Source organism: Carassius auratus, unplaced genomic scaffold (assembly GCF_003368295.1).
Source record: "Carassius auratus strain Wakin unplaced genomic scaffold, ASM336829v1 scaf_tig00035630, whole genome shotgun sequence".
In the NCBI taxonomy this organism is placed as follows: domain Eukaryota; kingdom Metazoa; phylum Chordata; class Actinopteri; order Cypriniformes; family Cyprinidae; genus Carassius; species Carassius auratus.
The window spans coordinates 52,224-80,199 of NW_020526249.1; positions in this window are offsets into that span (position 1 = coordinate 52,224).

Below are 27,976 nucleotides of genomic sequence, written 5' to 3' on the forward strand. Positions count from 1 at the left end.
TGTTACCATTAGAATGCAGACAGTAATGTGGACCATTTTCTGTAAATCTCATAGAGGAAGGGAGAAGGAGTGATTGTAAGTAAAATGAAGGCAGGAACAGCTGCCAACAAAAGACAGTTAATCTGGCAAGAGACCAGTTAGTTATTACTCACACTTACTGTCCTGCCCTTATGCTACTGTAGCCTCTATATTTTGACCAGACCTCAGTTTGAACCTGTCAGTTCTCTCTAAATGCATTTTACTGAATAGTTAAAACCTGACATGGGGAAAAACAGCACTTGAACAAAGACCTACCACACTGCTGCAGCTAATGCGTCCACTGAGAAAAAAACATTAGAGCATAAGCTCCTTACCAAAGTATTACTTGGCATGATGTAACTCAGAATTCTGTTGAAGAAATCGTATGTTTCTCTTGCTAACCCCCAGGAGAAAAGTCAGTGTAATGAGATCTAATCTTACTTCTGTTTTTCACCTTTTCTTTTCCCCTAACTGTGCAACCATTCCTGTAACTAGCTTTGATTTAATGTTTTACCTAGTTTGCAGTCTTGCAGTCTGATGATAAGTGAATGAGGAGTAAGATTAAAGTGAAGCAGCAGCTGTCAGAGATCAGTGTGCTCCAAAAAAAGAGTCCTAATGGAGTCATAAATACCTAGAATAAAAGAAAACTTTGTCTACTCGAAGTTAGCAATCCCACCAGGCAATAGGCATTACCACCATTCCTGCATCTTTGGTAAAGGTTTTGTTATCAAACACTTTAAAATGAAAGCAATACTATTTAGTCAATCACAATTGGGTTTCCAAGAGCAAAAACTCTGCACCTGCACCTAAATCAATGGGAATTTGTTAAACATTTTCTTTCTCTTAAAGAACATCAGAACACAATAGGTTCTCACAGGGAGTTTGATTGTCACACAGCGGCTTAAAGAGTTTACCAAGTTGTCTCATTTCAGCTTTTTTTTCAGATTTAAAAGCCATTTTGCCATCAAATAGAAGACAGATGCAATACATTTATGAAGTTAAAGCAATGTTTGTAAATCCTTCTGATAAAACAGTTCACAGAAAAATGAACACTGTTTGATTTACTCATCCTCACATTCTATCTTCTGGAAAAAAACGGGAAATTCTGGAGACTAGTCACTCTTTACCGTGCAATTTTCAAAAGCTTCAAAAAAGGATATACAAGCATGAGAAAAGTGTCATTAAAAGTAGTCCATATACTGTAACTATATATTACTCTAGACTATATCTCAAGTCTTCTGACATCATACAATTGTGTCATTCAGACCAGTTTTCTTAAATTTCACTGCAGTTTGACAAAAATGTCAAAAACAACAAATAAATAAAGGTTTCAGCATTGATAACTGTCAGAGAAACAAATTAAATGTAGATCTTAATATTTTATAAATCATAGACAGTTCTCTGGTAACAATTCAGAGCTTCATTTAGCCAAGCTGGATCTGAGACATGTACATTCTGGTTATGCTCTACCCAGTGTCTATGTTTTTGTTTCTTTAGTTTTGTGTTAGAAAGCACCGAGGGTTGCATACACAGTCATCCAGATCTTTCTGGATACGCCCCCAACTTTTGGGCCTCTTGCCTTGGCTCACCTGCTTTGGGGCAACTGGAGATGTTATCCTCTCTCTAAGATTTTTTCGTTGAGCTAGCTCGCCCCTCTGAGCTCACAGGCACGACAGACGGTTTCTCCCTTCGGGATGTCTGTGTGGCCATAAATTTCAAGCACAGGGACCAAAACAAAAGGTCAGAATCAGCAAGTTTTTTTTTCTGCTTACACCAGATCAGCAGCCTAATCATTAGGTTTCACCACAGCACCCAACATCTTTACCCCATATCTTTTTTTTTTTTTTTTAGTTATCTGAAAAGCACATTTTTTTTTTCTGTCCTGTCTGTAGTCCTCTTAAAAAATGCTAGTGCAACCATGCTGTAACACTGTTGTGTACCGTGTGTCGGGTCTTCAATTACTTTGATAAATGTGATTCTGGCTGTGACCGTGTTTTGTTACAGTGCATTCATAATTTATGGCTTGCACAGATACTCTCAAATCAGGGTAAATTATGACTTTTCTCTCTTTTACTGCAACTAAGGTATCCAAATAATGTTATTTCAGCACATTATACTAGTGCAAGGGCATCCATTTAAGAATATTACAGAATGGAGAATAAAAAGAACCGAAGCTGAATGAGGCCATGAGGAGGGGGGAGTACAAGGAGAAAAGAGGAGAAAGACAGACTCATTACCGAAGGCCAGAGTTTAAGGTTTTTATCCTATCTTTTGATTATGTCTTTGTTCTCAGACGACACTGAGCAGGTTAACCCCATTGAGGGCATTTGACTTGATGCCTTAATGGTATTTTAGTGTTCAAGAAGGTTAGGAAATAGTACTTAAGAAAAGCTCCCACACTGAAGATAAAATGTAGATTGTTATGGGTTAGCAATGCCAGCCTGGCATGTCTGGTGTTGCAATTTGTCAGTTGCTTTGTGAATGGGCCTTCTAAATGCTTTCAAAGTGAATGTGCGATCAGTGCAAATTAATTCTGTGATAGCAAAACTGACATTTTCTTCTCAGTAGTAATTACCTTTCCTGTTAAGAAAAACCTACTAGAGCTCCATTTAAATTATTGTTATTAAGAGCATAAAATATAATAGAACCAAAATGTTCAATGCAGTCATATCCTCATTTAATTTCCTGCATCTTCCATACACAGCAATCCCCATGTGGTCTATGTAAAGCTGAAGCAACCATTAGAAGAACAACTCTTTTTATCTTTCTTTTAAGAAATTGTTTTAAAGGATGCATTTTGAGATTTTAAGTTTTCAGCTGATATATAATTTCTGATAATTGCTAAAATGTGATAGAGAAAAAGGCAATGAAGAAGTCTTTTTTTAACAAAGGTCATTACTCCTGTTATAATGTAGATTTTTGAGGGTTCAAAAAAAATCATTATTTTATAACTGCTTTTGTGTTCAAAAAAAAAAAAAAAAATCACGGAAAGTCAGCTTTGGAATGACATGAGGGTGAGTAAAATGATGAGCTTTTAATTTTGGGGTTAACTATTGTATCCCTTTAAGACCGAGCAGAAGCCTTGAGCGAACATAATGCACAATCGGTCAGCAGTAATCCTAACAAGGCTTTTTTTTCTTTTCAGCAAATCATTTACAACTACTAGGCTATGTCATTTAATTTCAAAAGCAAATATGTGTGAGCTTGACTGATAAGGTTTATAATGCCACTCCATATATCGTCTTACGTTTCTGCATCTATAGTTCTCATACAGGTCAGGTCGAATGAAAACCGCAAGCCTTTTGCTTACGACTCTACTTCCTTTTTCAGCCTACCATGTGAAAATGACTATGCAACCTTTAAAAATGTTAAATGAGTTGAGCTGTGGAGGTCACAGATGCTGGATCGAGCCTGTATGAAGGCACAAAAAGTGTGGGGCATATATGAAAAAGTGTGGAGGAGCACTCGGTTTTATTAGCAGGTGGAGTTTGCTCCCAGTCATCAAATCGCACCCGCAGAGAAGAGCTGATGTGGCTGAAACGCTAGGAGACCTAAATAAGCTCAATCAACGGCAGGGATAATATTTCATATCCCATGGCTCTCGTTTTGTTTTTTGTTCTCCTCCTACCTCCCGGACAGGAGAACATGTTTCACTCATCACCCCACCCAACCTCTCCAGAGTTACCCAGTCTTCCAATTAATTGCGATCCCAGTCCACATAGCTATAGGGAAAAGTAGCAGATAAACCAGGACAAGTCCCCTCCAACATGCATCGTTTCATGTCATTCATGTCAGCATGAAAACAATGCCCTGCTGGGGCAAAGATGTAAAAAATAAAGTGAAAATCTGCTGTACAGAAAGGTGTAGCTCATTAATCACTGGCTTGAAAAAGGCTGAGCGAGTTGCACATATGCTTCTGCAGCTGGAGGTAAGAGAGATTCATCTTTTTTTTTTTTTACTTTAAGCCTAGCTCTGTCATGGCCGGTGGTGACTTTGAGCAAGAACACCAGGAGCATTATGTGTGCGCGTATGTGTATGTGTGGGGGGCGGCTTCCGAATCCGATTCTCTAGCCAGAGGCAATGTTGGTTAGTCACTGCACAGTAACAAGCCCTCTGGAACAGCCCTTTCTCGTTCCTGCCTGGGAAATTTTTGGCATCTGTACACTTTAAAAAGTCTCATATCAAAAATACTTCCACATGATTCACCTGGTGAAGAGATGGCGCCGTGAGCAGCTCGCATTATGTCTGTGCGAAACCAATGCCAGGAATGTAGAAACACGACACATTCGTGTTTACAAGGAATCCTTTAAATAGGGGACATTTCTAGCAATGCACCCATGAGAACAATGGGCCCCAATAGATATGCTTTCAATCAATATCTCCAGAGTAGAGTGAAAGTTCAGCTCTGTGGGGGTGCCATGATATCGAAGGACAAGTGGAAATAAATGACTACACCCTCCACTAGGCACATACAGTATGCTAACACATTTTCTGATAAATAGGCTTGGTGCAATTAACACATGCATTTTTCCCACCTCAAATTGTACTCTCATGACACATATGCACACATTCATTGAAAAAAGAAAAAAAAAGAAAAAGGCACGCGTGCGTGCAGCTAAAGCAACTCCCTGCTTTACCTTGGTGTGAAAAATTACTCCTCTTTAGTAAGTGGGAGGCTGAGAAAATGAGACCCTTTACAACAACCGGATCTGTGTTATTCTGTATGATGAGTGATGCATGCAACAGGGATGACACATGTGTTTTAGCGCCACTCAGTGTATATTTCTCTCTGAAACTGCAGCGAAACGTGCAGTTTTCAAATTGTTTTTCACAATTTAAAAAACAATATTGCACAAAAAGTGCAGTGCACAGTGCTCATTTTTATGAGACCAGGTTGCAAATAATCACAATAGCAGAGTTGCCCTTTTTTCACACGTATATGAAGGGCAAAAAAAAAAAAAAAAAAAAAATTCAAACTTGATGGCTTTGGGCCAAAAGTAAATGTTGCATGTTTTGAACATTAATTTATTATATCCAACTATATTAAATCAAAATGTATTACTTTAGGTGTTACTTTATGATTAATTAATAATAATAAAAATAATTAAAACATTTAAATAACATTTTTATATTTATCTCCATCCCCTCTAGCATATGATATGGCAGGCAAAATCAAAGGTCACCACAGGGCCAAATTTGGACCAAGGACCCTAGTTTGGGTATCTCTGCATAGTGAAGAAAAGATGATCTCCATTAGAAAGGCGATTTCCACTTAATGTCAGATTTATGAGAAAAAGACAATGTCACATTTCACACAACCCTAGCTTGGCAAACAGCACTCTATTCCTTCATTGCCCTTCCATCTTTGCATTTTGGGAAGTGCGAAAAAGTCACATTTTCTCATTCTCATGAGTCACATTCCTCAGCATGTTGCCTGAAGAGTAGGTTTAAAATTGCTTCTGCAACAGGTCTGCCAATGCATTTTCTTCTCAGAATGCTAGTACAGCAGACCACAGAACAAACACACACAAAAATGTAAGACACAGCAGTGTGTGTGCCATAAACTTCTGTAAGGAGGCTGACAGATGAGTCATGTTTCTGACTCTCTTTGCAACTCACAAGGAAGGGAACAGGAAAACGTTGAACTCTTTACAAGAGTGTACATAAAAGAGGGCAGCTAAATCACTAGTGTCTAACACAAAACAAATGCACAGTTTATTTCTGGCAAACCAACAAGGCCTCACTTGTTAAAGATTTTAGCCTTCTGACCTGAACCAACAAGCGAAGCAAATCAGCCCTCATGCGCTTAAAGCACTTATCGTCATGGAAACATGCAACTGAAACATTAGAGAGAATGGTGGGAATTTAGGTCTTTTATTGCTAAAAGAAGATTTAATAGATTAAAAACACGTAAATATTCTCAACTAAATTGGCAGAATGAATCATTCAAAAGCAGTGCATTGGACTAAAAGGTTGTTCGTCTGGCATTAGTGGCTGTGTTCCAACAGTGTCATTTATAGCAAAGTTACAAATATGACAAGGACCACAAGCAAGTAGTTCACTCAAAGTATGACCAGATATGTATCCTCAAATTCTAAATATGTGAATATGGTGCGTGTGTGTGTGTGTATTTGCCTTGGATTTTGGGGACTGATGACTCATCTGAACGCCTCGAAGTTGGTTATTTAGTTTAACTGTACAGCAGCATTTTTGCCCATGTGTGTTTCTACAAGTGGAAACCGATAGCGTGGATATTACATCATTGATAGATGACAATGGCCATTATTGAATATATATAAATAAAACTTTTGGGATAACGCAAGTATACAACTGCATGAAATATATAACATTGTGCAAGTGGTTACTGGATATAAAATTATACAAATCTGAGAAACTGAACATGTCATTTGTAATGAAACCTAAAAACCTAAAAGAAGTTTCATGCACCACTCCAATAGGGGTTGCGCTCAACTACTTTGAGAACAGCTGCTTTATATTAAAAAAGGGCTACTTGTCTTTTAGATTATAAGATGAAAATGATGATAATAATGTTTAATGAACCCAATTGCTCATAAAACTGACAGAAAGTTCACATGGTTCTCATAATTTGTGTCTTCAATGAAAACTCTCCACTCACTTTCTCTCCTGCTGTCTTCTTTGAAGCAGAGTTCTCATCTCAGCTCTGAGCCCCTCACACTGAGTGACTGACAGTCTCAGCTTCATCTCTCTTTCGCGCTATGCTTGTGAAAAAGACATTTGATTTTGGTGTTGTTTAGTCAGTTGCACAGAACATTAAAAGCCAAATTTCCTGTTGATTCTCGAACTTTCTATATCTTTAAACTCAGTCTGACTATGGGAAAAGTGCTTTAAGAAAAACCACAGCAGGTAAAGATGGCTGGAGTTTACAGAAAGCGGTTCTGGCAAAAATGATTGTTGCTGGCTGGTTCATGCTACAATGTCTGGTTTTCATTATTCTGTCAGTCTGGTTTTATTCTCTGTGTCATTCAGCTTTATACCTACTGTCATTCTTTAATCCTTACCTTTAAATTGGTGCTTCAGGTCTCCAGACATTTGCCATGTTTCACACAGTGCATCCAAATCACGGATTAAGTGAGAGTTTTCACACAACTTCCTATAAGTTTCTTTTTTTTTTGTATGTTGTTTTGCAGACTGAAACTTCTAACCTTGAGGTAACACTGGATTTGGCTTAAAAACAATAATAATATGTAAGATGTAATTTAGCCTTTCAAGATTTTTATTTTTACATTTTTTTTTTGAAGTGCCCCTATTATGCCTTTTCATGCAGCGTGTCATTTAGCCGTATGTGAACATAAATCTGCAAAGCTGTGAAGCATACAGTGCACAATAGATAAAGGTATTGTCTGTCAAAAAAATAAAAATAAATAAATAAATAAATAAAATAAAGAGTCGGCTCGCAATATCTGAAATGAGTCATCAGAAATTAGATTTTTATTCTGCTACGGCTCTACTGGTGATGGGTCGTTCTTGAACAATTTGTTCATTTTGAACAAATCTTTAATGTGACTCGGCAAGAATGAGTCATCTCGGGGAGTGATTTGTTTAGTCGTGAATGCGCACAATTCTATAGATCCTGCACTGGAATTAGTCTAGTTCAGCTGTTTCAGTCAGTGCAGTCTTGAGCCGGAAAGATAATTGATTAGATCATCTCATGAGTCTTCGGGTTTTTCGAGTCATTCATTCATCACGTGACAGACCCATAAGCTTTAACCTGTGCAGTCTGAGAAATAAGAAATGTCCTGCTCCAGTCGTGCTTGCGAATCAGTCTCTTGTTTCATCATCAGACTCTAGCTTGAGTTGGTAAGCATTAATCCACAGTCTTTTCTATGTATTGACAAGTCTCCAGGGCTGTCATTCTGTCATGGCAATTGGCGTTTTGATTCCGACACACGCTGTATGTGGTAGACCAATTCAGAGCTAATCTCTCTATGGCTGTAGACCAATCACAGCAGTGAGGGTTTCATAAAGAAGGGGTTTAGAGATACTGATTCTTTGAACTACTTCGCATAATTTGTTTACGAATCATTTAGAAAGGAGTTAAAAGTTAAAGTTAAATCTATTTTTTGAGAAAACTAACATGACTTGCATGAATGTAAACCTGTTTTAGGAGACTCATAAAACAATATTAGCAACCTAAACAATTGCATAATAGGGGCACTTTAAGCTAACATTAATATCCATTTGGTGTTATCAAGCCAATGCAAAATCCAATAATTTTTTGTTTCTCCTTTGAGAAGGTTGAAAGTGTAACATTATTGTTGTTGGATGCATCAAACACTCTTTGCATCCTTTAGAGCAATTAATTAGGATAAAAAATAAAATAAAATAAAACAATTAAGTCTGTTTATTTCAGTCAGCAGTCTTATTAAGGTCTGCCATGAGATATTGCTCTGAAGCAGGATTCATTTTGTCATAATGTCTTCTCATAAAGGATATGTCCTCATTACCCACTATGTGCTTCGGCCTCCATCGAGACATTTTCACTGCAGGAGGTTGGGTACAGAGAACATCATTTTAGACAAGAACAACTAGTGAAAGGTGCAGAAATGTGTCAGCATTGAGGTCAGTTTAATTTTGGTCAAGCAAATTTTGGAAATGACTCACAGTTCTATTCAAGTTTAACACTTAACTTTCTTTTTCTCAAAAGGAGGCAAAATCTCTTCATAGATTTAAACTCACACCTCTTGTACAAAAAAAACCAAACAAAAAAACCTCCCACTTCTAACTCCCACACGCAATGCAAAAAAAAATAAAAAAATAAAATTCATTATTTTGTGTATTTGGAGTAACAGAATATGTTGACAATCTCAATGTTCAAAAAACACATTATTTTTCAAATACTGTACATTATTTTATGTCCGATATGCCCTGCCTCTCTCAAATGCATTGTTTTCTACAAAGTCCCTCCTTTTGACAAGCGCAGTCTGCTCTGATTGGCGAACTGACACCACTGCATTGTGATTGTCCGAACCCTTTCCATAATTGCGAGCTTCATCTTTCAAAATAAATGTTAACACAGTTAATAATGTCCTTAGTTTTACCATCAGTTCAAGCCTGAAAGGGGAACAGAGTGATGTTACAGACACAGTGATGAAGCTCATATGTGTTTGCAGTACACAAGCCACTGACAAGACAGCTGACTCTGTGTGACGGTGTCTCTCTCTTGCTCTCACACAAACACAAAACTCTGCATTTGAACGATCAATATCAAATACTTAAACTAATAACAAAACATACTTACAGTAGCTGATTCAGAAGCATCAGATTGCCGTAGCAAAGTCAGAATTACCTCCTCTCCTAGCTTCATGAAATGGTCATTCATAAAATGCTCCCTGACATGGCTGCTTCAACACTAACTGCAGTTACGGAAACCACGCCTTTTATCTTTTTCTGAACATTTGGGCGGCATTACACAAACATTTCCACATAGTGACGTAGAGATGTTGGGGGCGTGTTTGTATGAGCCATTTTAGGGGGCGTGGCAGAGTCTTAACTTTGATAAGGTATATCTCTTTGGATTTGAGACTTTAGTCTTTGCAACTTTACAGATTTTCTTCATGCACCAAGAGCTTGTAACACTCCAAAGAGAAAGGAACCTTTTTAATCGCATCATATGACCCCTTTAATGAGAATGGAGTAGGAAAATGTGCTAAATTATGAAAATATAACAATGCAAAATATCTTAATGGTCACAAAATAGGCTGAATTTCCTCAAATGTAAGAATGTAAATTCTTATTGAATTTAGGGGGAAAAAAAATGAAAAAGACCACATGGAAGGGTTAGGAAAGCAGGAAATTTTAGGTCAATAATGTGAACATTTTCTGGATCTGAGAGATAAGAGATACAGAATCTTTGTCTGTGGCTCAGAGTCATGTCCAACCCTAATCTCTCAGAAAAGCATGTATCCCCTCTGCTTCAGACAGACTCTCTACACTCAAGTCAAGAAGTCCAGCCAGAGTATAAATCCGCTTACAACAGCCAGTGGATTATGGTCAATAAAACTTTTAGTGTGTGAACATACAAGTTAGAGTGTATTATTTTGCATATGTGTTTGTGCATAGTCAGGTATTTGCTAATGTATTTGCTTGTCTTTTGGTTAACAGCTTGCCAAAGAGACAATGCAAACACACAGGGTGTAACAATATTTTAAGATGTGAGAGGTACAGATCTATAAAGACATAAAATATCCAGATTAAGCACACAAATGGTCTAAGTAGAAGACTGGCAATAAAGCTTAGGTTTTGACTTGGAAGTGTGTTGTGCTCTGAAGCTAAACCAAGATAAATCCCTAAACAGGGAATAAGTCCTCTTCACTACGCTGTCATTCTGTCAGTCTTGTCCCACTTTCTTTATGTTCTTTGAGAGGATAATGGCATATCTAAAAAAAATAATGCATCAAACATTCAATCTTTTCTGTGTCACAGGCTGTGATGTCTTTGATATAAATGATGCAAAACTAATTAGAAAATATAAATTATTCTTTTTGGTGTTCTCATCTGAAGTTATGTTGTTTTTTTTTGCCTGCATATCGAGATATAAGAATGTCTGAAATGTCTTAAAAATAACTGCATTTTGAAGTCAACCTTGATCAAAATACACCCAAATGCTAGAAGACACAAATTAATCCACATGCACAAACAAGAAAAACTGTAAAAACGAACACTGAACAAGTTTCAGCATTAAGAATTCTTCTGTTCTTGCTGGTAATTGATTCACAGTGATCAGAGAGCCAATAAGTCTCATTCCTTGGTTGAGTCACATGGTTTTTTAGAGCTAGTGGGTATCCTCTCTCATTCAGTGCCCAAGACTCACGGGACAAGTCCCCAGTGTTGTATTGAGCTAAAGTTGGTTAATGAATGGTGAAAACTCTGCAGCTCAGTTACAACATGTACCAGCGGGTGCTAACTGACTTATACTCACCTGCCAAACCTTGATCTCATGGTCAGGGGAAGCATTTGATACATTGAGTCAGAGATGTTCCATATGCAGTGGTTTAACAAAGAGAATGGTCAGACAGGCAGTAATCAGAGCACAGCCTCAAGTATGTCAGGGATATCCAGAATCAGTAACAGTAACAAGCAGAGGTCGGGTCAGGCAGCAGAGAATCACATTCGGTATAAACAATCCAAGATCAGACACAGAAGGAACAAACACAGGGAAACCGCTCGGAAATGCCAGACAGAACTAAAAAAGACTTTGCACTTATTGAGAGTCTAACACAGTGTATATATAGGGGAGTGGTAATGGGGAACACCTGGTGGTGATTAGCCCTAAGCACGGGATTCTGGGAAATGGAGTTGGAAATGGGTCCTGAGTGAGTGAGAATTTTATTTCAACACGACCGATGAGTAACACTCTAGCTTCTAAATTTCTCCAGTCCATAAATAATTCATACATTCCCTTGCCTCTCTTTATATAGCAAGCAATAATTTGCCTACAATGTGTGGTGCTGTGTCAGTAGAGAGAGAGAGAGAGAGAGAGAGAGAGAGAGAGAGAGAGAGAGAGAGAGACTGAATGTTGAAATCATGCTTGTGTATGCTTTTGTGTGCACTCACCTTCCCCACACTAACTCTAAAGCAAACCTTTCAAACAGATGATAAAGATAAATCTGCTGTTACCAGATAGATTACATTTATCTATCGTTCTTTCATGAGTTCCTAGATAATCATAAGGACTCATGGTACTGGATGTCTTTTGTCAGTTTTAATGCTGTCCCTATACTGTTAAAGGCGGTCCCTGAGCTCAGTGGCTCATCCCATTGTTCTAGCAGAGAAAGTAAAGACAGAGAAAGTAATCAAAAATAATTCAACAAAAAATAAAATAGCTATGTGAGCTAGATATAACCATACATATAATCACTGTGGAGCCACATGAAAATGCTATATTGCATTTAATAATTTATCTGTGTATGGTTCCTGAAAAAAAAAAAAAAAAAAAAAAAAAAAATAATAATAATAATAATATATATATATATATATATATATATATATATATATATATATATATATATATATATATATATATATATATATATATATATAATAATAATATTAATAATAATAATAATAATAAATAAAAATAATTCATCAGAATACATGGAACAATTGAATGGAAGAAAGAAGATGTATGGGTCCAGACAGTGTAGTGGCTAACTGGCCCACACTAACCAGCCAAACCTTGACCCCTTGTAAAATACAGGCCTGCTTTTTCATTCAGTTTTGAGAAGGGAACATTCAATAATACAATGGAGATGGCGGACTGGTTTGTTGGGGGGTGGGGGGGGGGTGGTGGGTCTGAGATCTGTTCGTGTTGAAACAGTGGGAGATCTGAAATGAAGACATATCTTCTTTTTTGTCATCTCTAATCTATTTATTTCTGTGTCCTCTGCTTTTGTCATGAGGGATCGATCCAAAGCTGCTTTTGTTCGTCCGTTATCTTTTTCTCGGAAGGAGTATGAAGGGGGTTTTACCCAATCTAATTCTCCCTGTGTGTAATATTCTGGGGAGCAATAATCACATTCAGCTCCAAGTTGATAATATCACACCACAAAAGAAAAGGCAATATCTCCCCATGATTCTATTCTGTTGTTTTATTTCTTTTCCACAAATGGACCTTTTTATATAAAAAAAAAAAAAAAAGGAACCAGGAAAAGGTTGTCTGTTAATGTCTGTGAGTGTGTACGTTCTTATATCTTTCTTCGCTGTGGAACATTCTGTCTGTAACAATCAAACAATCAATTCAATAAATCTTGAACTGTACAATGAATCAGATGCTTTTTTTACCTTGAGATACAATGACTGTGACTGCTGACAATGAGAAATGGTCAAAGAATTTAACAGAGTTATGAAATGCAATTCTAGTCAACTTAATATGTTTAGAAATGGTCAACTAGCAACCACAAAATACAATGTCAATTCCCGCTGTTTTCATCTGAAGATGCGTAAAAAAAACAACAACTTTTTAACAAGATTATAAACCAACCATCGGAGGGAACACAAGTCCCAAATGTATCTATGTTTGCCAGTAATTTTAATAATATCACAAATTCTTCCTCCAGACTGTGAAAGCCACTAAGCCCACACCAATATGTGCTCATTTCCAAGCCAAGACAAATTCGAGTTGAATACAACATACAATTACCCACACACCAAGCACACAAACAGCTCATCTCAAAAGTGATACAGCAATGGGCGATGAATTTAGACCACACATATAAACTTTAAATAGAGCTAAAATAGGTTTAAAATTCTGGTCCCATTTTTGCATAAATTTACAAATTTCATCTGTCTTCATTATCTTCTGAGTTACGTTATTTAGCATAAAAATAATTTATATTAGAGTTTAGCTCAGTCATCTAATTTGTGCAAGCATTAAATTACAGGATTGGAAGGATTTCACCAGGGTTCCAGAGTTCAGATGTTCCCAAATTCACAAACAATTCTTGAAAATCTGTTTGGGAAAACAATGTATAAATCCATATGCAGTTTCATGTGATATATATATATATATATATATATATATATATATATATATATATATATATATATATATATATATATATATATATATATATAATAAATATATAATAAATATATATAATATATTTAGAGGAGGACCAGTGTTTCCTGCTCAACTAAACACAGCACAAGCTGTGATTTACAGATTCGCAAACAAATGATTCTTGTGAACCAGTCAGTCAGAAAGATTCAGTTCAATTCAAATTTAAATTCAATTTTATTTGTATAGTTCTTTTTACGATACAAATCGCTGCAACACAACTTTACAGAAAATTACGTTTCTACAATATTCAGTAGTAGATTATCAGTGGCAACTGTCAGTTTATGTACCTATGGAAGAAATGTACAAAAAAATAATTTAAAGACGTCAAACAGATAACGAACACTGTCAACAGTAATTATTATGATGCAATCAAACTTATAGCAAGATTTGTAGTTCTGTATGTTGTTTCGGGGTTGGCATCATCTGAGGTCCTCTGAGGGTTTAGCATCATCCATCTGGAGCTCTGGATCTCACTTGTTTTCCTTGTTGTAATGCATGGCAGATCGGGGAACTTATACTTATATTACACATATCCTTTTACGTTAGAAATCACTTTGGTCAGGGTGAATTTAATCTCCAACAGAAAGAAACCACAAAACACACATCATTATATTGCATCATCTTGCATCAAGGTAAAACATTTATTCTTTTTTTAGATAAAATAAACTCTTCTTCAAATGTCTGCCTTTCCCCCAGGAATGAGAGGAAATGTCCTTTGCCATTAAGATCTGATGAGCTTTTAAGGATATTTCGTCAAATATATTGGAACAGAATATGCCGTTACATTTATGTAACTGAAAGACAATCAAACGTGGAAAGAAACAAGCTGCATGGATGTTCTCTATTCCCCGCCCACATATCAAAATCCCTGTCTTCTAATCAATAGGACAGATGTAGGATTCTGCTGTCTGTGATGTAGATTGGCATGCAGCGAAAGCGTGAGACATGTATCCGTTTTACTGACTAGCCTTATTGGCATTCAACACCATTGTTCTCCCATTTCAACGCTTTGTTGTTTCCATGGCAACCCGAGGAATAAACAGAAGCAGCCAGTTAAAGATGTGTCTCTATCATAGATAGCAGCACCAGTTCCCGATAAAAAAGAGAGCTGAGATAAAATGTCCTACATAAGTGCCTTAAGAGAGAAACTCAAGTCCCATAATATATCACAACTCCTGAGAGGGACAGAACACATTGCCACAACCAACTATGGCGTTCTGCTCTAATTAGTGTGTCTTTTAGCAGTATATTGCAAAAGTCTTTTGCATGTAGTGGACACTGCCTTCTAATTAATGGGTTTGTATATTTTAATTACACCTACTTTCAGGTGTATAAAATCAAGCATACAGCAAAGCAGACTTGTTTGGAACAAGGATGTCAAAATCAATTACTGGAGGGCCACAACCCTGCAGAGTTTGGATTAAACTCTATACTTAAACACACCTGATCAAACTAAACAAGTCCTTCAAGCTTATTCGAAACAACATAATATGTGTGTTGGGGCAGGATTGAAACAAAACTCTGCAGGGCTCCAGCCCTCCAGGAATTGAGTTTAACAACCCTGGTTTAGAACAAACATATTTGGAGGAACACCAGCCTTTCCTTTTGTAGAAGAACCTAACAAGCCTGTAGAAAGGAAACCCTCCATTGGAACCCACTGCTCAAGATCAGTGAAGTTCTACAAATCTCCATGTTTCAACTTACAACTTCTACTGCAAGGACCTATTTTGTCACATACACTAATGTTAAAAAGTTTAAGGTTGGACAGATTTGTTTAATTAATGCTTTGGCACAGATAGATTAAATTAAATCTCACAAAATGTATTTTTTTCTACACTCAAGTCTGTTTTAACGGCTGCTGAAAATTTTGCTTTGCCATCACAGGAATAAATTGCACTTTACAAACCAGCTTTTTTAAATTACAATAATATTTGAAATGCAGCCCTGGAAAAATAAATAAATAAATAAATGAATAAATAAAGAAAGAAAGAAATAAATAAAGAAAGAAAGAAAATCATACTAATCCCAAACCATTTGCCAGCAAAAATTACCCAACCATACAAAGCTAATACTGAATAAAAACAAAAAAATTGACCTTTCCTGGATATGTTATTCTCTTCTTACCAGTAAAATATATTACATTTTCTTGAAGGACCTTCTATGGTAGGATGACTTTTTAAAGATGATTTACAGCTTCTAAGATTGAAATCAAGACATGCAAGATGTCATTTTAAATTCTTTCGTGGTCAAGTACTGATAAAGTGAGAGATTTTAAAATGAATTTTGTTGATGTAAATGAGACCTTTCCTTTAGCTTAAAAAACCCTGTCAAAGTATGCAAATGTCCATTGCACCATGTCAGCTACTTCATTCATTGATTGATTCCACAAAGGTGAAAAGTTCCAGGCACATCTCCGTACATGACAAAGTTACTCTTTTTACCTCAGTCTGACGGACATTTTCAAATGCTTTGATTTGATTTCATTTTAATGCGTTTCGCCCAGTTGCATCACCAAGATTCAAGCACTGATAAATGAATAATTATGCTTAAATTGTCAAAAAATTTAATCTAGCAGTGTTTGTGACAGTATGTGTGTAATGACATTAAAAGGTATTTGCTATGACTTGTTTTCAGGGCATGTTGTGAATGTCAGGTTATAGTGTCTGGACAGTCAAGTGTTGTCCAGTGTTGTCCAGTTCCTTAAGTACACTCAAAGGAATTTCAGCACCACACGCATGCACCGTGGTACTCTTATGAATGGCGGCAGAGACTTACAGGGAAGAGAAGAAATTGTTGAATAAAGTTGTTATTTTTGTATTCTTTATGCACAAAAAGTATTCTTGTAGCTAAATAACATTACGGCTGAACAACGGGTGTCACAAAGTCTTTACTACCTTTCTGGGCCATAAAATGTTTAATTTGTGTTGCTGTCTATGTAGGGTCAAAAATCTCTCGGATTTCATCTTAATTTGTGTTCCAATGATGAACAAATGTATTATGGGTTATGAACGACATGAGGGTGAGTAATTAATGACAGAATTTTCTTTTTTGGGTGAACTAACCCTTTTACCTCTCTCCACACTCATATGTCCACTACTGTCACAGTGCTACACTTGGGATTCACTTTGCCATGTACACTATGTAAGCCAGTGTATCATCAGATTTTGAAGAAGAACAGCTTTTCTCTACAGAAGAAACCTGCTTTCTACCTTAAAAAAAATAAAAGACTTGCCATCTTCTTAGAACATGATCATAACCAATAGCAACTGTATAATGGCAATTCACTCAAAAAGTATTTTCTGTAGTGCTTGTATGCCTGTGACTAGCATACAGTGGTTTGGCAGTAAACACGTTTGCTCTTATTGAAAAGGGGATGGAGTGGAGGTAGTAAATGCAAAACGTTCACAAAATTTCACTTTACTGCCTCCCTTCTTTTCTCAACCGTTTACAAACAGATTTACCTAAATAAATTGGAGGGTAGGATGGGGAGCGTTCTTTGCTAAATTAAACACATACCACTTATCGCAAACAGTGTGTTGAGCAAAACACAAGGAAGAGATGTGCACACATTCAACTGACAATAACTGCCTACAGAATGCCGCTGCTTCATTGACTTCAAAACACCCGCTACTTATTGACTGGGCCAGAAAAAAACGAACGCCCCCTCCTGAAGTTAATCAGTACCGCGGTCCACTGGAAGATCACCTTCCCTCCCTTACCGGCTTCCATCTCTGTACATTTAATGAGGCCACTGCATTTAGTTTCATAGATGGCTAATTCTGTTTGTTTTGAATGGCATGCGCCGTACATTGACCGGGATGCTTAATTAATGCTATTAAGACATTTTGTTTACAAATGAGCTGAGTAATCCCTGTGACAGCATGCTGAAATGAATAGATCAAGGTCCACACAGCTGTGCCTCCTGCAGAACTCAAAATGTTTCACATTTCTACTGAACTACTGAAAATGAGAGCTTCATATACATAGTGCATACATATGCATACACAACATGTCTTAGATAACATTCTTGGGCTAAAAGGGATCGCTTATACAGCTTGTATATCTTAGTATTTGGTGTACAGTAAACATCTGTCTGCAAGAGAGACGGATGAATTGTGTTTACATGAATTTAATCATGTTTACATGATTACATTCAAAACTATCAAAACTCATATGAATGTGTCCATCACAACACTTCTAATTTGTTTATAATGTTATCACAGGAACTTGGGAAATTACATTTGGGTACATTCATTTATATGTTGATAGCAGACATTTTCTTACCAAAGCAATGCACAAATCATTTGAATTGCAGTTTCATAAAAAAGGAGCTTAGAGATAGGTTAATAATCGGTTTTAACTGAAGGTGTGAAGGTCAATACACTTTTCTTTCAGGGTATGCATCCACTGGCAGGAACAAACAATGTGTTTAAATTATAGCTGATACAGTTTGATCAATTAGGCAAGATGAAACATGATAGGGGTGGCAACTTTATCATTTTGTGAATGAGAAGCTGGTAGTCTTACTGTGAAATTATGCTCTGTTTATGGTTTATCAAAAGCTGTGTTATTTTAATTCATGCTATGACATTAAAAATCTGCCTTCTGTGACCCTGAAGACATTATGTCTGCTTCTATTTAGACCACTATGAAGAATGTTGTCGACATTCACTGAAACATACCTACCATTTGTGTGCAGAAAGTACGCATAAATCACATTTATGGAGTGTTATAGTCACTTCAATAAATTATCTAGCCAACCAGTAAATTTGGTGTTTACCTAACCATCCTGTTGACTTTTCCATAAAAGCTTTACTTGGAACAGTAAGCTATTTATGAAGTGATAAACAGTGGGTCCATGGAGTGTTGAGGTCAAAATTGACTTCACACTTATATACCGATGTAGTGGTAAGGTGTTAACTCATAAACTGCACATACAAAATGCTCATCAGATTACCAACTCGCATACTAAAGAGTTATGATCACACCATCCTCCATCCAACTGCAAAACTAGTGTTAATAGGCAAGACTTAAAAACTCAAAATAGTTAAATAATAAAAAAAAAATATGGATTAACATACAGTATACTCACGTAAAACGACATATACTGCATATACTTTACACAACAGTTTTCAACTAATATATATATATATATATATATATATATATATATGTGTGTGTGTGTGTGTGTGTGTGTGTGTGTGTGTGTGTGTGTGTGGTGTGTATTACTTTAGAGTCTTCATTCCAAAACATTTGCCCTCTGAATGTCATGATTGACCAGTGAGAATAAAGTGTTCAAGAGAGGCATGGGATAATACTTTAAACTCTTCAGTCAGTCTCACAGCCTGTGATGTGGCAATATATTATTCATTAAAGATGCCTGCTTGGATATACACAGAAAGATTCATGTGTCTTGTTCACAGAGGCACCTTTCACCAGAGGGGGAGTTCCTATTACAGGAGCATTCTGCGTTTTAAAGCCTGTGTGATGACATATGGTGAATTATTTAAACACGCATGGCAGGTGTCTGCTGAAGGTGTCAAATGCTATATCAGCACGTTTTATTTAGACTTCTTATTTTCTTGCCAACTCAAGTCTGCCTAGTCTTTCTCTTTTCGTGTTAACTTCTTTTATTTTTTCAGCCTGTCAAATAATCTTTTTTTCTCTTCTCTATGATTGCTATACCCCAAAGAGATATTAAAGATACTTCAAATGCAATTCAGAGCAAGAGGCACGTTATTTTCATGTGCACACACCACTATGAGGGGAAAATTTGCTTTTTATTTGGTTTCTATCCAGAAGTCATCCCCCTTCCTCAGCTTTAAGCATTTAGACATACCATCATCCTATGTTTCCTTCTCCTCTTACAGTGACACTCAGATGTAATCCCCTTGTGAGGAATGTCAAAGGATGTGTGGAGACATGCTAGCATGCTCCTCTGTGACTCTGGAATCTTTTATTACCATTCCAGGAGCTTTTGATCTGACTTGTGACCTGCAAACAACATCTCCCTGTGTAAAATTATACTTTGCTTGAATAGTCACCATATGAACAAGCCAACTAGCCATGTCATGATTATAAAAGGCCATGTGGTTTTATTACCTGGATAAATGAAGGTCACCCTACTGTGCTGTGTAAAGAAACTACAGCTTCCTCAAGTCATCTTGAATTAAATGTTCCCGTTATAAACTGTTGTAATTGGCGAGACACAAAACCATTTTCATATTTGTCCCTAAAGCACAATGACTTTTGTGAAGTGCATGAGACCATCAAGAAACACATGTCATTGAACTCAGCCCAGTTGCATGATACATAAGAGGTGCAAATTGTTAACTAAAAGTTATCACCATCTATTTTATGGTCACATTTGTGATAATCAGAGTGCATTGAGACAATTGTTTTGTATGACAATATGCAAATGATGCATTATCTAATAAAATATGCACTAATTTGCATACATTCTAGAAAATAAATCTGAACATTAAATAAAACCAGGTAAAAAAAAAAATTGTACACAGGAGATCTCTTTTTTAACACTCAAAAAAAAAAAAAAAAAAAAAAAAAAATGTCATTATGGTATTGAAAAAGTTTATATATTTTTTTAATTTTGACTTTTTTCCCCCTCAGAAAAAGGAAAAAAGAAGGGATGCTATAGATGCAAAATAATGGAAACCTCAAAATTGGCCAGTGTATGAAAAAAAAAAAAAAAACTGTGGTTATGTCTATAATGTTTTGCCTTAACAAAAGCTATCTATTAGCATCTTAATGGTCGACAATTTGTGTGAACACATTGAAGGGCTGTCGATGCGGAATCATTCTTTGGTGTAGTTATGCATGCACATACTGTATGTATTGATGTTAAGTAACTTCAACATATAATTTAAAAGTAAAATGTTTTCCGAGCTTGTAATTATTGAATTGGTCTCTGCTTGAATTGCATTAAGGACTGGACTAAGGATTGGTGTTAATAGTAATTAGAAACTATTTTATTCACAAGCTGTTCCTGTGTGATCTCAGTAAACCAACTCATTTAAATCTTTATTATCATTTCTCATGATTAACTTACTCCCAAGGCAACCTTATCGCAGATGAGTATGAATTCAGAGTCTCTCATCAGAGCCATTTTGAAGGGAAAGACTGTTAATGCTGAAGGGAGAAGCTTCTCATCATCTCTTGCAGAAACAGGTTAGCTCCTGAAGAATACAACAGGGGGACGTTTCCTAGCTATGCATCTCTGCATGATTATAATATTATGTAACTGCTGTTTGTTTAATGCTGCCACAGCAGGGTTACAGTTTCTCTCTGTTTTTGGCTAAAACTGTGTATTCACTATATAAGTAACATTTATTGTATACGTTGGAAATTCAATTGTGAAGGGTTATGTATATATATATATATATATATATATATATATATATATATATATATATATATATATATATATATATATATATATATATATATATATATATATTGTTTTTTTCTCAATTCTTATTAAAAGAAGTTTGAAAACTGGTTTCCATAAAATCTGAATCACAAAAGTCACCACATCAGCATATTAAAATGATTTCTAAAGGTTCATGCGACATTGAAGATTCAGCTTTGCCATCATAAAATAATTTTTTGTATTATTAGTAATAGACATTTTTACTGCTTTACTGTGTTTTCAAATAAATGCACTATTGATTTAAATAAATGTAGCCTTGGTGAACATATAGGATGTTAACCCGCAGAGTGGTGCAATGAAATTATGATCATCACCATCTATTGAGTGAAATGACATCATCACTTCATTGGAGGATATAATAATTGATTATTTCTGACACTACAATAAGAGCCATCACAGACATCTGTGTGATGAGGAGTCACAGGTCAGAGTCAAAAGGAGCAAACATACTTACGGAAGAAATCCAGAACTAAGAATGTAAGCTATTGAGAAATTGTTCTCACGTTGGGGGTTTTGGAGTGGGTGTTGAATCTGGGGGTGGGGTGGTTGTCAGCTGAAGAGAAGAACAGGAAATGCATTTAATTTCTTGTCCAGTTCATCTCTTTTCCCCTCTGTAGCCTCCAGGACCCTGGCTTGCAGTATCAGAGCCAGGAAACATAACAAAAGTGGCTCTGTTGCACCTCTGCCCTGCAGCCCAGCTCACCCCTGAGGTCTGCCTGACCATCGATCGCAAGCTACATGACAAACAAGCAGAAAGAGCCGCCCGGCAAGCAGGACCACTTCAAACAGGAGCCATTCTGTGCCTGTCAATTACCCACACTTAATGTGTCGAACTCATTCGTTTTCAAGGTCCTCACCAGCTGTGCACCAGCAATGTTCAATAATGCTTTTGCAACTGTTTACACTTAAAATAAATAAATAGATAGAATAAAAATGTTTTTTAAAGCAAATCATATTTGCTACATCCTTTATGGTTACAGTGATGAAGTGGTCACACAACATGCTAAAGTATGTTTAAAGGGACAGTTCACCCAAAAAAGAAAATTCTGCCATCCTGCACATTTTTAAAACTTTAAAAAGCAACTTACTGTAGAAAGCAAATTAGATTTTTAAAGCAGAATGCCCAAACTGTTTCTTTTTCAAATAATGAAAGTAAATGGCAACAGACTGTCAAGCAAGATTTTCAGTGAATTATGAGTTCCTCATAAAATGCTGTCATGTGGCTTTTTGTGAGGAACAGAACAAGACTTCTATTCCATTCAAGTCCAATGGATTACTTATATAATGCTTTTATGATGCTTTTTACTTTTTTTTGTAGTTTGACATTTTTTTGTAGTTTGAATGGACACCATTCACTTTAACTGAATGGACAGAACTTCTCTTTTTGTATTCCACAAAAAAAAAAAAAAAAAAAAAAAAAGGAATTACATGATGGTGAGAAAATATGCATTTTAAACTTCATTACTTATAGGTCACAAACACCAGAATACTTCAAATCTACAGACATTTCTGTTACGCTTTTATTATTCAAGGCTATTCTGTTTCTGCCAATACAAACCCACTCACCTCCATTCCATAGTTGTGCCCTGCTCCACTTTTCCCTCTTGCCCCTGAGTGGCCGCCTAGAGGACGGATCTAATGCTTGCAAATGCACTCATCACTGGGAGTATTTAGTCAAGGGCTCCCCAGTGGATTTACCAATTAGCCTAGGCCTCCGGATATGGAGCTATAAAAAAAATGGCAGTCAAGGGGAGCTTTTTGTACATGAAAGCTTTGGATGGGGTCTGATAGAGAGCTGAGGACCACAAGGGCAGAAAGCCACCTCTATAATTACAAAGACATATTTATGGAAAAGAGGGAAGAAAATGTCATCCATTTTGTAATTTTCACCATAGGCAGCTAAGGTTGTGCAAAATGAAGAATTTAAATATTTGCTCTTATTTAATTCATGAATGTAAATTTAAACTAAATTTGAATGACAGGAAGAACAATACACTAAATCACATAAAATGTAAAATAAGAGTGTTCTCTCTCTCTCTCTCTCTCTCTCTCTCTCTCTCTCTCTCTATATATATATATATATATATATATATATATATATATATATATATATATATATATACATATATTACGATGTAATGTTTTCCTGTAACAAAGCAGAATTTTCAACAGCCATTACTCCAGTCTTCAGTGTCATATAATGCTTCAGAAATTATTGTGATATGCTGATTTGGAAATATACATTTCTATAAGATCCTTTGATGAAGTTAAAGTTCAAAAGAACAGAATTGTACATATTTTGTAACAATATAAATATAAATCACACATTTAATATGAACTTAAAATACATTTTTGCTTCAGTTCTGAACAGTGCACACGCCTGTTTTCCAGAGACCTAGAAAATCTGTCCTTTTGAAAGTTTCTACGAATTGTCTCTGTATTACAAAAGTTTTGTCTAAGAAACATTCAGGTACTTAACTTCACCCAGATGGAACTTGTTAGCAACATTACAGTGCAGTGAATGTCTGCTTATACTATCTTCAAAAAGTGAGTAGCATTGAGGGCAGGGGTGGGGGAAACCACCTAAAGTAAGAGTGACATTGTGGGGGTGAAGTTTGGCAAAACTCAGAAAGAGACAATGGCTGAGAAAGCTTTGAATGCTGTGATTAGCGGGAGGAGTGGAAAAAGGGAAACAGCTGGACGGTGCAGATACTGTTTCTGCAAGCCTCAACCCATCTCTAAAGGGTAAACACAGCGTGAGGCTGTTTGATTTATGGTGCACGTCACATACTGAGTGGCCATTATTCCTTGTGAAAAGCCCGAGCTTCATGGGAGGAAATGTGTCCATAATGTAGCTTTTCACAGGTAAACTGAGGAAAGTAGAGAATGTGATTTTTTTAAAAAAAATACATTTCCTGCCCGTTAAATGCAGTTTGATTAACTGTCCTTTTCTGCCTCTTCAGTGTTATGTATTTTGTTAATGTGTTTGTTCAGAAGCGCAGTAAATTATGGGAGACATGAATAGAAGCCCATCTTTTTTTTCTTTTCACCGCTTACAATTTGGAGTGTGATTAATTTCCAGATACCTCTCCCTTTTTTGCTCATATTCCCGTTTATGTGTCAAGCATGCAATTCACAACAAGGAGGTGTCAGAAGTAATTAATAGGACCTATTCATACTTGCCCTAATGGAGAGAGGAGAACAGTCTGAGCTTCAACAGCCATTTAAATTAAGTTCAGCGAGAAACACTTTATTGTTTTTCGCTCTTTTACTCTTTGCTGCATTCCCCCTTTTTTTAGGAAGTTTCAAGCTAAAATTAACAGAGGAAGTAAAACACCAATGACTTTTGTTGCTTTTCACATAAATTATAATTACAGGGGCAGATTATACATTTAAAAAGGTTTTCTAGCATAATAAACTTGCTTGATAGCTCCCCTGGTGCAGTGCTGCACTTGCGATGCAGAGTGCTTGGGTGCAAATCCCACACAACTTGGTAAAATACATCAAATACTTGGAGAAGCAAGTTAAAAAGGCATTGTTACTTTAGCAAATTCGATTTTTATTTCTTGTTTGCTTTTGATAACACAAAAGGTTAGGTTTAGGGTAGGGTTTATTTAGTACATTATTTTAAATTGCGACCGAACATTAAACTTTTAGAGATCATAGACAGGCATTTATCAGCTTCAGATAAAAGTGGATGCACTTTCAGCCCCACACATTGGCTATTTTACTTTGAAAGTGTTGCAAAACATTCAAGAAGCAACGTAATATAATTTTGCAGAAATGTCACCACAGACACGTTTTTCCAACGAACCCGGGTTAAATAAAACAATAAGCCCTGGGGCACACAACACAGCAATGACTTTGTCTAACTGACTAACTGCATTTTATGAAATCATGAACAATAATGGACAATGACATCATATGGTGCATTCCCAGAGCTGGAATTTTAGTCGGTTTCACATTCACCCCCCATAAAATATGCATTGATATATATAGTCCCCTCTTTGAGTGATATAAAAGGTACTGATAGCCTCAGATGGACACAGTTTAGCCCTCATAATACTGCTAAAAATCCAGTTGGCATCCATTACCTCAATGCACTAATCGAGTCACAAAGTGACATGTGTGATTCATAATGTTTTTAACTAAAAGCAATATTAAAAAAAAAATGTATCAAATGACAGCAGTTAGAATAGAGCTTACTCAATAGCATTAAAAATAAAAAAACTCATTACTCATATTAATATGAAAATATATAACAAGCAAAAGTTGGAGCAAAAATGCCATCTGACCGCATGAAATGTACATTTCTCACAATCCCCTGGCTATTACTGGAATTGCTATGGTCTCTACTTTTGCAGGCTGTTGACCAGGAATAAGAGCTAATTGACTCGGTGCAGTGGAGGTATGGGAATATACATAAACATGTCAACCTTAAGGACCTTTATAATTTACCAGAGCTTGGGTGGGATTGGACATTAGAATTTTTTATAGGTTCCACAATGGAGACAAAATTGTTCTTTAATATAACCGAGGATTTATGGCCTTTCCACCCTACAGTAATCAGTTCTGGATTTAGCCCCTCACTTTAAGGACTGTTCCATTGTTCCCAGTCTAGTTAGCATAAAATGAATATTCAAAAACTGTTCCTGCAAAAATAGGCATAACTGATTTCAGATGAATAATATGCTAGCATTAGTACCAAGGTCAAAATTAAAGTAGCAGAAAACTGAAAACTATTATACTTTGACCTGAGACAATAAAATGACCGAACAGTGCTGCCAGCTTTTGCCATATAAAGTAGTAGCAGGCTTGAATACATCATACTATAATATTGTGATTTTTTCTTTTTTCTTTTTATTCTTAATTAAATTACAGTGTCACTTTGCCACCTGTATTATTCGCTACCTGCAAAGTCATTTGCAATCGACACAAATCGTGCATATTGCCAATGGAGACAAGACAATATGGTTGTTTCATGATTAAAACAAATTTAGTATCATAACGTACAGGGTCCTGCAAGTCACCTATAGGTGAAAAAGACAAGACCCAAAATCTGTGGCCACAGAACAGCAGAATATGAACACAATGTGCAAAGTGCCTCGTTAAGTGTGTTTCAGTGTATTTCATTACCTCACTAGTTATTCAGAGTTAACTTCTCATGCTTAAAATGACATCTAGTGCAATAGCATTATTTTTAATATGATACAATTTACAATGTTCCAAAAAATTAAATCTAGACGTTTCAACAAATCAACTGCTGTTTTGCAGATTATGATATCTTGACTAAAAAAGTACTTTTTAAGTAACTAAACAGCATCAGAGTGGAAGTCACACTCACTAACAGAGGAAGGAGGAGACTTTAATACGTGACTCACAATACCAGAGTTGCATAGTTAAGATGATAATTGGAAACATTTATTATTTTCGTTGTGCAGCCTTTTTAATATAATACTCATGCTAGGAACTGCAATATTCAGGAAACTAAATTGAGCAAGTAAGCAATTGTCTGATAGATGCATGAAGGGTTATCACGTAACTGTGCAGTCCTTTATTCTTGTTCAATCTGACAGGTGAAGAGAGGACGCTGAAGCCATGACACTTTTGAAATGTTTTGTTTAGCCTGGTTGTTCACTCCATGTAGACAGACATTATACTTTGTTCATGGTTACCATGGTGCTCAGACAGCGCTGACGGCTCATGTTCACTTCCAAGTACGTCTTTCTCTCTCTCTCTCTCTATGCCTCTCTGTCTGTTTAGTTGTCTCCATATATGGTAGGCCACTCCATAAATATACCAAGTCAAGTTGTGATCTGTGTGAGAATTCACAAACTGAATTATCTTAACAGGGGTTGCTCAAGCGAGATGCCATACATCAGCCTTCTTTCATATGAAATGGCTCTACACAGGTGCGAGACCCAGTGGATCAATACTGTGGAAAAAGAAGGCTTAACTTAACTGAGTATTGCTTCATGGAGATGCATCAAAATGTAACAAATGGCCTAGTAACTTTTAATTCAGTACATGGAATGCTGTATTTCATAGCTGCATTTTCATAAAAAAATTAATAAATTCACCATTAATATGTTGTTTTCCAATCGAATGCATTTTTATCTTGCAATCTCTTTTACTTGGCAAAAGGTGCAGCAGCTACCCCAGTTTCAACAGACCACATCCTTGTGGTTTCATCCATAGTCTTTTATATTCCCTGTGGTCAACACTCTTTGTCTAAGTGTGATATGGGTTTAAACACAGAGCCTTCTGTGACAATTTTCTATGAGTCAGTTTGAGAGAAATCAGTTATCACACAGCATGGTAAGGGCCTTAACTAATTACTAAATGTAATTAGTTAGTTAAAAATAGAGGGGGGGAACAAATCTTTCCAGCCAAGATGGAAGCAAAAATTATATACACACAACAGAGTAAGGATAGATATTATAGACTGTACGCGTCAATAATAAAAAATAGAAAGAAAAGGGGACTAAATCTTTCTTTCTGAGAGAAACACAGAAAGAAGAAGAGAGAAAAAATAAAGACTACAAAAGAAAGCAGGATAAAAGCAGAGGTAAGATTGGAGGTTTTTTGGATGGTGTCTTGTACGCTTCTGGCAGTGTATTGGATGTGCCCAGTGTAGGCCATGAGTTATCCAACTAAAGGCTAACTGACAGTCTTTCTGCAGGTTGACCCATGGATGTGTTAAAAGCAGACAAAACGCTCCTCGGGGAAGGATGAGAGGAGCAGCTGTAATCACAGCTTCTAGCCAAGTTACATTTGCTTTGATAGCTCTCTGGCCATCATTGAAATCGTTGCTGTAATGCACAATCAAGTGTAATGTCCATTTGTAGCGAACCCGTGAAATATTATTCTAACTCTAGCCAAAAGAAGGAGGGACTGTGCCTTTCATTAAA